Source organism: Chrysochloris asiatica, unplaced genomic scaffold (genome assembly GCF_000296735.1).
Source record: "Chrysochloris asiatica unplaced genomic scaffold, ChrAsi1.0 scaffold00062, whole genome shotgun sequence".
Taxonomy (NCBI): Eukaryota; Metazoa; Chordata; class Mammalia; order Afrosoricida; family Chrysochloridae; genus Chrysochloris; species Chrysochloris asiatica.
In genome coordinates this window covers 14,344,436-14,354,393 of record NW_006408580.1, presented here as the reverse complement: position 1 = coordinate 14,354,393, position 9,958 = coordinate 14,344,436, and the positions used below count along the sequence as shown (strand labels likewise).

General features: G+C 42.0%; 1 pseudogene; it reads right to left on the bottom strand.

Annotated features, from left to right (window-relative positions):
- Positions 1-2,524: 2,524 nt before the first annotated feature.
- LOC102822190 lies at positions 2,525-2,982 on the bottom strand (annotated as a pseudogene).
- Between the last annotated feature and the right edge of the window lie 6,976 nt (positions 2,983-9,958).

Here is a 9,958-nt window from a genome sequence, read left to right as displayed (position 1 = left end):
TATGCCACCGAGTCAATTCTGACTCATAGTGACCCTATATAGGGTTTCCAAGGAATAGCTGGTGGGTATGAACCGCCGACCTTGTGGTTCGAAGTCCAGTCCAGATCCTACAGTGCCTCACCAGGAACCCTAAAGATACATTTAAACATGTTTTATTTGGAATAAACACATGCATATATGAATAGGGAGAGCATAGTGGCTGCATAAAATAAGCACCGCACTGCTAATCACAAGGTCAGTGGTTTGAGCCCACCAGTTGATCCATGAGAGAAAGATGAGGCTTTCTGTTGCCATAATGATTTTTTAAAGCCTCAGAAATGCTATACAGGGTCACTATGCATCAGCATCAACTTGACAGTACTTAACATATGAATGGGGACCCTAGTATCCATACTTTTTGACTTACCCTCCTATATGAGTATACACACATGTGCACATATATATATGACATCTGTGAGGTATCCACATCTCTCATTTCCCTGTCTGTGAATTTGAAGAGGAGACCAGGAAGACTGAGCCATAGAGATCCAATAATTTGGTTTACACTACTTTCAAAAACAAAATAGTTACCACACACCAAGTCAAGACTTAACTTCTGGATGGATGGGGTGATCTGGAGAAACAGATTAAATCCAATACTATGCTGCTGCTTGTGATCCTGACACTGAGTTTTTACACTGACGGCTGCAAAATATGACACCAACCATTTTACCCACAGTATCTTTGCTTCTCTGTTGGGTTTGAGAAACCACTGCAATGATCACCCAGAACTCAGATATCTTACTTCTAGTTTTTGGATTTATTAGGGATGTTAACAGGTTACAATTCAGGGTCAGAAATGCTCAGGGCACAGTTGTTTCAGTCAGGACAGCCTCTCCCCTTCCATGACCACAGGCAGGCCTCTGTCTGCTCTACCAATGTTACAAAGCTCTTTTAGGGCTGCTGATAAATGCATACAGGGCATACCACTCCACCATAAGCCTCAGCCTGAAGGCACTTCGCCTTTAGCTCCATGCATCAGCAAACCTATCTCCCCCAATTAAGTAACTGGAGGCACCCCATTCTGTAAGCAAGACTTCTGCTCCAAGTCACTCAGCTTTACTTACTTTGTGGGTTGAGAAGCCCATCACTGTCTCTTGGTTCTGCTCCAGTCCTGGCTTCTCTCCTTTTATGGCAACATAATCCCCACTTCCTGCTTCTGAGATTACTCATTTTACATATGTTAGAGTTCCAGGTTTTTATAATGACAGTTAACTGTTAGCCACTCACAACTGAATCATATAATCTTATTAACATCTTCTCCCACCTTCTCTTACCCAGGCCCAGTAAGGCAAAACCCCTGTTTGGTAGGTGTTTTGGTAGAGTAGTGGTTATAAATCAGGCTGCTAACCTCAAGGTCGGCAGTTCGAAACTACCAGCTGTTCCATGGGAGAAAGATGAGGCTTTCCGCTCCCATAAAGATTTACAGCCTCGGAAACCCTGTGCAAGGTCACTGTGAGTCAGAACCAACTCCATGGTACTTAACAACAACAACAACAACAGACTATGGCTAGTTATTGTTGTCAAGTACAGTTGAGTTGATTCTGACTGATAGCGACCCTATATAGGGTTTCCAAGGAGAGGCTAGTGACTGAACTGCTGACCTTGTGGTTCAAACCAACTTGAAGAGACATTAAATAAGAATTCACTACACCACAGGGCTGTTTTTTGATTATATAAGAAATGACATGCTTCTGGAAAGATGGAGAAAGGTGAATGAGGAAAGTGTATGTGTGAGTGTGCACAGAAGAATAACAGCTTTCCCTGTCTAAGAAATTTTTAGACTGTGGAACAAGATTTGCATGCCCTTCTGTGTCGCAGAGATTCAGTATGTTTGTAGCACGTCGTTGGGGTGCCTGCGTCTCAAATCACTGGCTCTGTGCAGCTTTGATGAGGCACCCAATTTACATATTCTCAATTTAATCTAAAGTAGGTACTAATTGATTACTGCTGAATGTCTGCACGCTCTGATTATCCGTTCAGATCCTGAGGGGGGTGGGGGAATAGCAGGGATGTTTCTTCTATGAGTAGGACTTTGTTTTCTCTGATCCAAGGAACACTTAGTTGCTAGGCCTGGGAGGCCCAGCAAATCTCTTCCCCACCTTTACTACCAATTGCTAAAAATAAATGCCACCAGCTCCAGAATTGGCTTTTTAAAAATGTTACAGAATAAACTATTTTGTTAGTAAGCCATCATCAAACAAATATTTTGAAAATGTCCCCCAATTCGACATGATTGTCATCTACAAATAAACAGAGTCCCATAAGGCTTAAGAGCATCTACTTTGGAACTGGATTTCAGGGTCTAATCCAGACTCCATCACTTACTGTGTGTCTCAGCATACCAACCAGTTGATGTCAAGTCAATTTCAACTCAGGGTGACTCCATATGTGTCATAGTAGAATTGCGCTCTATTGGTGGTGGTGTTTTTTGTTTTGTTTTGTTTTACAAACGAGGCAATTTATTAACCCAGCATTATTTGTTCTAATGTTTCTTGTTGGCAGCTGCCACCTGTCTGGTGATTCTATTCAGATGTCTTGTCCCTGAGGTGTCAGTTTGTGGCCACCATCTTGGTCCTTCTCCATCATTTTGAGCCCTTCTAGGGCTTGGAGTATCCGGAGGCCCACGCTCTTGGAACCTCACCTGAAGTGGCTGGACACGATGCCATTTCTCTGCTGCCCTCTGTAAAGCTTGGTCATGGAGTCGAGCCCAGCACTGCCCAGAAGGTACTGTGCTGTGGAAGTAGCTCGTGTGTAGAACCAATTCTCATGGTGGGGAACAAACTCTTTATGCTTGGCCAGCTTGACAATGTCCACCCATTCAAGGACTTTTATCTTCCCAGACTTTCTGAGGAAGGCTGCCTGAGCCCTGAGGAACTTCTGCTGGTTTATGTCTTTTACAGTAACTCTAGGCATTGTGTGGCCTCCATGCTGATGGCCAGGGGAAAGGACTCTATTGGGTTTTTAATGGCTGATTTTTTTGACGTAGACTGCCAGATTTTTATTTTATTTATTTATTTATTTTTAGTATACCTCTGGGTAGGCTCAAACTACTAGCCTTCCAGATACAATGTTAAACATTTGTGCCACCCAGTCTAACTGCCTTAGTCTATCTGTAAAATGGGACTGCTAGCTGTAACCCTACCACTAGTCTGTCAGTTTGTCCTACTAGGTGGCTTGTGTGTTGCTACAATGCTAGAAGCTATGCCACAGGTATTTTAAATACAAGCAGGGTAACCAAGGTAGACAGGTTTCTGCACAGCTTCCAAGTTAAGACATAGAGGAAGAAGGAAAAACAGACTACTTCTGAATTTTTACTGTTGTTGTTGGTAAATGTTGTCAAGTCAGTTCCAACTCATAGCAACCCTGTATAGGGCTTCTGATTTGTAACTGGTGAGTTTGAACCACCAACCCTGCAGTTCAAACTGACCTTCCACTCCAGTGCTTTATCCCACAGACCCTGTGGTGGTGGTGGGTGTGTGATGAATCGGTTCTGACTCATAAGGGTTTCCAAAGCTGTAAATCTTCATAGGAGCAGAAAGCCTCATTTTTCTCCCTTGGGGTGAGGCCACGTGGACTTGATGTATTTCCTCTTTTCCTGATGGTTCTAGATAAGAGAAAGTGAGGGATGATGTTTATGGAATTATATGATTCATTTGTGAGTGATTGTTAACAGGGCCCACTGTGGTTGTGAAAACTTGGAACTCTAATATCAATCTTGGTGCCCTGCTGAGTATGCAGTGAGCCATCTTAGCAATATAGTTGGGATTCTCACTTCCATCAAGAAAAAAGATACAGGAGTAGAGTATATCATTTGGATTCCAAGATCCCTGACCACTGAATCTCCTCAATCCAGGTACAGAAAGCTGTGACACCAGAAGAGTAGCAATAGCAGAACCAAGAGCCAAATCATGAGGCAGAGCAGTGAGCTTTCCAGCCCACAGATCAAATAAAGCTGAGTGCTTTGGGACAGGAGGCTTGCTTGTGTAATGGGGTCACTCCAGATGCTTAATCTGGGTAGCTGGGTTTGCTGACCCACAGAGCTAGAGCTGAGCACCTTTGGACTGAGTTGTATGGCACAGTGCCCTTTGGGCATTTGTCAATAGTACTAAAAGAGCTTTGTAAGATTCCCCATGCAAGGCAGAGGTCAGACTAAGGACCGAGGCCTAGAGAGAGGCAGGCCTGTGAGTGTGGTAGAAAAGTGGCTGTCCTGACCAAAGAACTGTATCCTGAGCATTTCTGATCCTGAATTGTAACCTGTTAATATCTCCAATGAAACCCATAATCATTGAGTATGCTCTGTGAGTTCTGTGTGGCTGCTGCAGTAAATTATCAAGCCCAGCTGAGAAGTAGACAATGATGTGGGAGGGACGGTTGGTGTCAGAATTGGTAGAGAACGTTGGAGGTTGGAGGCTGGAGTCATATTTGACCTCAGCCTCATAGGAATTGGCCTTGGGCTGATGGCTGATATTGATTCTTCTCCTCCCCTCTGATGAAGTCAGAGGAGTATGGATACTTCCCTTATTGCCCTTTTTGCCACTTCCATACCCATTCCTTAACTTAATCCTCTAATAAGTCTAAGGAGTCTTGGTGTGGTAGGATAAGCACTGGCTTGCTACCTACAAGGTTGGTGGTTCAACCCCACCAGTCACTCCTCAGAAACCCTGTACAGGATTACTATGAGTCAGAACCAATTCAACAGCACTTAACAACAAATAAGTCTACACCTATCTTACATATCAAATAACTTGGAGCTTCAGAACTGGTGAGCAGCAGATAAGCACTGGACTGCTAACCACAAGGTTGGCAGTTCAAACCCATCAGTCACTCACTGGGAGAAAGATGAGACTATAAAGATTTACAGCCTCAAAAACATTATACAGCATCACAGTGAGTGACAATCAACTTGATGTCAGTGGGAAATAAACCTATGGATCATGCAGGACTCCCATTTTACATACGAGGATTATCAAAGTATGATTTGCCCAGGATTACATGGCTTGTAAATTACAAAGCAAGGCCATGACTCTAGAGTTTCCCTCTAAAGCCATTGATCTACTCTTCTGAAATTGTCTTAAGGGTATTGTAAAATTATTAAAGGAAAAGTAAAATCTAATTAAATTGCAATTTAATTTTTAAAGTGTCCTCCTAGAATTAGGGAGAATATTGTTGTTGTCAAGTGCTTTCGAGTTGACTCCGACTCATAGAGTCCCTGGATAGGGTTCCCAAGGTGTTTTTAAACCTTTGCAGGAGCAGAGAACCTCATCTTTCTCCCATGGAGCAGCTGGCAGTCTTGAACCCCACAAAATTTGTGGTTCGCAGTCCACCACACTCCCCAGAAGTAGGATAGAATAGAAAGTAAAATAAGTAAATAAATAAATAAATTCAAAGCCATGGAATGTCATCATAGCCAGGGCAAAGATGCAATTGCCATACACAAGAGGGGATCTAAAGTTATCATGTTCTTCCAAATAGCTCAAAGACATTCCTGGAAAATGCCCCATAATGCTTTTCAAATTTCAGGAAAACAGCACCTCTTGCTCTGAGAACTCTGAATTCTCTAATCAAGCCTCAGTCTTTCAAGCCAAAAGACCAGCAGTGCCATCATCTGAGTGTGCCTTCAGATTTCAGTCCATCTGTATCATCATCAAAATGCACAAATGCTGGGAAAGCATTTTGTGAGTCCTGCCTTTCTAGTGTTTTCCATTTATGTGACAGGAGGAAGGATGGCACTTTCATCTACTTTTGGAAACAAACCAAAACACCCATAAATATTCAAGCTTATAATATTGACTTAAAGCTCAGTTAGAACTCAGGCTGCAGTCAGCTCCTGATTATCCATGTGTGACTTATCCATAGCTAATTTTAAAAGTCAAAATTGCTTCTTCCTAACTGGCAGTGTACTCTGAACCCCATCTCTATCCTGCTCTGGTGACTGTTCAGGCTCCAGTGAGACAAGGTAGAACTGTGCAGAGTTGAGGGTCTCATGACTCCAGTTCTGGTCTTGACACAATTCCTGATTTTCTGGGTGACCTTCAGCACATGTATTTACCACTAGACTGCAAGGTCAGTTTGAACTACAAGGTCAGAAATTCAAGCTCACCGGCTGCTCCTTGGAAACCTTATATAGAGTTACTATGAGTCAGAACTGACTCGATGGTATTTAACAACAACAATGAGAAAATTTGGCTTTATGCTCTTTAAGTTTTCTTCTTGCTATAAGAAGTCCCTGGGCAGTACTAACATGCTCTTATCTGAAAGACTGGACATTTGAGTCCACTCAGAGGCTCATGGGAAGGAAAGCCTGACAATCTACTTCCCAAAAACCATCCGTTGAAACTCCATGGAACAGAGTTCTACTCTAACACATACTAGTTCTCCATAAGTTGTAATCAATTTGATGGCAAAAGGCACTGAATTTCCTCTAAAATTCCATAAGGTAGAAAAGATACATAAAAGAAATGGTAAGATGAGACTACTGCAAAAATAGAAAGTTGAGATCAGTAGTCAAAACCACCTGTTTTGGTGAGGACTCTAGAATCATGGAGGGAGAAGAGCTGTGTGCTGGCGGCTGGGTTGTAGGCTTGCAGGGTATGTCCTTTGGTTGTTTGAATAAGAGTATATTCCTGAGTGTTTTGGTGTACATCCACAAAAAACAAACAAACAAGAAAAACAGAGGAAATAGGGAAATAGAAGCAAATACTGTTGATTCATGATTCATGGAGGGGATTGTAATCTTTGCAATGAAACAAAATACAATAGAAAGAGTGTAAAATGGATATTCTCCCATGTAGTCGATCACTCAATTCACAATAAAAGCTTTAAAAAAAACAAAACAAAAAAACACCTGTTTTCCAGATCACATACCTTGTGGCTTCAGAACTGGTGAACAGCAGATCTAAGTCTGGTATCTGAGATCCCAATGGTTATTTAATGAATTCCAAGGTCAAACACCAGAATAAGCATGGATAGTCAAAAATCTGGATCTGTCTGAAGTTGAAAATGGCTATTTCTGTTGGTTTGATTTATAATCTTGACCTCCTGTGTTAGGCTGAGTTCTCTAGAGAATCAAAACCAGTGAAACTTATATATGTGTGTGTGTGTGTAAATATATATAATGATGCAAAGTTTATTTAAGGAAATGGCTCATAGTTGTAGAGGTGGAAGAGTCCCAAGTCTGAGTTAGATACTAAAGCAGATAGGCAGATAGGTCCAGCAGACAGACAGATAATAAAGCAGGCCAGTGGCTCAAGTCCAAAGAAATGGAGGTTGTAGGATGATGCAGCAGAAAGCAAGCAAGTTTTGCCTGAGTGTCCATTATATTTGAAGCAGGGCCCATCCAAAAGAAACATCCTTTCAATTGACTAGCTGCTCAATAACAATTCTTATTGTTATTAGGTGCCAAGTGGTTCTAACTTATAGCCACCCTATGCATAATAGAATGAAACACTGCCCGATACTGCACCAACCTCACAATCGCTGCTACATTTTGAGCCCTTCGCTACTGCCCCTGTACCAATCCATCTCATTGGGGGTCTTCCTCTTTTTCTCTGACACTCCACTTTACCAAGCATGGTATTGTTCTCCAGGGACTGGTCCTTCCTGACAGTATATCTGAAGTATGATATCTTGGCTTCCAAAGAGAATTCTGGCTGTGCTTCTTCCAACACAGATTGGTTTGTTCTTTTGGCAGTCCATGGTACATCTAATATTCTTTTCCAAAATTATAGTTCAAATGCATCAATTCTTCTACAGTCTTCCTTATCCACTGTCCAAATTTCACATGCATATGAGGTTATTGAAAATACCATGCCTTGGGTCAGGCACACCTTACTCCTCAAACTTATATAATTTCTTGTCAACTCATTAAAGAGGTCTTGGTTGGCCAGCAGTTTGGCAAGACCTGGGGACTCCTGGGCCCCGAGTCAGTGATATAGCCACAGAAGACTAGAGTGGAGAATGAAGCTTCCAGCTGAAGAGAAGGCATATGCACAAGAACACCGACACTTGCAGATAATGCCCACTTGACCAGCCTTCAATGGCTGGATGATCAGAGCTCAACTAGAAGAAGAAAGAAGAGGAAAAAAAGAGTAATCTGATACAGTTTGATGAACTTGACCTACATCTATGGATGCAGTAGTTCAAAAGAGGGAATAAATCTTTACAGCGAGGATCATTCCCACCCCCTCAATACACAGTGTAGACAGGGATGGGCAACTTGAACATTGGCTACCCAAAATGGGGGTGGGGGAGGCTACAAAGGCAAGAAGTGACTGGCTTACAAGCTTTCAAGAGGGAGCCTAGATCCAGAAGGTGCAGAGGAAGGTAGAATCTCCACTGAGTAGAATCCAATCTCTCTGGGTGGGACTGATGAAAGGAGATGGAGATAAGCACTCATGTGGTACAAAATTAAAAGAAAAAAAGAGAGAGATCTTGTGCAGCAGATTTGCCTGATACAATACATCATTTGGTTTCTTGACTGCTGTTTCCATGAATGTTGATGTTTGAGCTGAGCAAAATGAAGTCTTCACAATATCAATCATTTCTCCATTTGCATGGATGTTAGTTATTGGTAAAGTGGTGAGAATTTTATTTTCTTTATATTGTAATACAACCAATACCGAAGATTGTGGTCTTTGATCTTCATTATTAACTATTTTAAGTCCTCTTTGCTTTCAACAAGCAAGGTTGTATCATCTGCATATCTCAAGTTGTTAATGAGTCTTCCTCTAATCCTGATGCCATGTTTTTCTTCATATAATCCAGCTTCTCAGATTATTTGGTCAGTATACAGACTGAACAAGAATGGTGAAAGAAAGATGGCGGCTAGGTTGGAGGTGCAGGGAAGGTCGCCGTCAGCGATACCACAGAATACCAGGTAAAGCAGATCCAGGGCAGCGCTCCACAACTTGGAACCACAGAGATAGGAATATTTAAAAGATTTGAAGGTTTATAGAGAGTGGAACTTGTAGCAAAAGTAAGAAATCATGTACTTTTGAATCTGCCAGCCTTGGAAGTCCCGTGCCGACAACTTGGGTGAAACCAAACGGCAAGACCAAGTGGGGGAGCAGATACACAATGGAAAAACTCTGTGGGAACCTTGGACCAAAGGTGGATAATACACTTTCTCAGTTTTGCTTTGTTCTAATTTTCTTTTCTTTTTTTTTTTTTTTTTGTATCTGTTCATTACCCCCTCCCACTGTTTGCACACCTCCATTCTGGTGACTTGGGGAGGGTGTCTGAGCGAGTGGACACCGCCGACCCTCACCACTGGCGGGTTCTTCTGACATGCATGCGCACAGATACTCTCAGCCCAAGAGCAGGCCTTGAACTGATGGGTTTTTTTAAATATGGGAAAGGCCAGGACAGGGGTGTAGAGATGGAAAGAGAGTTTTAAAACAAAACAGGCCAAAAATTAAATTAAATCCTGAGGTACAGCATAACAGCCAACAGGGGCATCTTGAAATCTCTCAGGTAGCTTTGAAGGCAAGATGAAGAGAGAATATTAAAGTCAGATTCATATTAGGCTACAGATTTTTTTTCCCTCTCCATTTTCTGTGATTATAGGCTACAGTATTCAGTATAGTTTTGTCTTTTTGTTGTTGTGGTTGTTGCTTTTTTGGCATTTTTTTTCTTGTTTTTTTTTTTTATGTTCCCCCTTCTACTTTTGGGGGACTCTTTCTCTCCCTGTATCACCCAAGAAGAGACAGCAACTGCTGCCATAGAGTCAAACTGTCAAACTACAACCACACTCTATGATACAGCAAAACCCAGGCAAGAACGAATACCAACTACCATATACCAGGGAGGCAGACAACACCTGAGAAAGTTACTCTGAGTTAAGCAATAAGAAGACTGAAAAGGGAAGCCCACATCCTGATCACATCTACCTGGAAGCAATCAGAAAGCATAAAAAATA